Source organism: Arachis ipaensis, chromosome B10, assembly GCF_000816755.2.
Source record: "Arachis ipaensis cultivar K30076 chromosome B10, Araip1.1, whole genome shotgun sequence".
Taxonomy (NCBI): domain Eukaryota; kingdom Viridiplantae; phylum Streptophyta; class Magnoliopsida; order Fabales; family Fabaceae; genus Arachis; species Arachis ipaensis.
The window spans coordinates 133,400,426-133,400,777 of NC_029794.2; positions in this window are offsets into that span (position 1 = coordinate 133,400,426).

A 352-nucleotide genomic window follows, 5' to 3' on the forward strand; every position below is an offset into this window, starting at 1 on the left:
TCTATATTTGTTTTCTTTGAAATTTTTAAAAAATTTAAAAGGTAACCTAACGATTAATTTATTTTAATTTTGTCGACATTTCGCAAAATTGTTTGTACCATTACCAAAACACTATAAAATCTTGATAACCTCAAATTAATTACTAATTTAGAGTTATTTGTTTCATTTTAGTTATGTTATTGTTGTCTACTCTCATAAATTAATAGGTTATATAAGCCTAGAGCTAGATGAGCATCCATTTGTTCTTGAAAATTTATAGCAAATTTGGTTCGAGATTAAAGTGAGATAAAAGAAATTTTAAATAAACTTACATGTAAAATTTTATATAGAATTTATTCATTAAAGTTTTAGT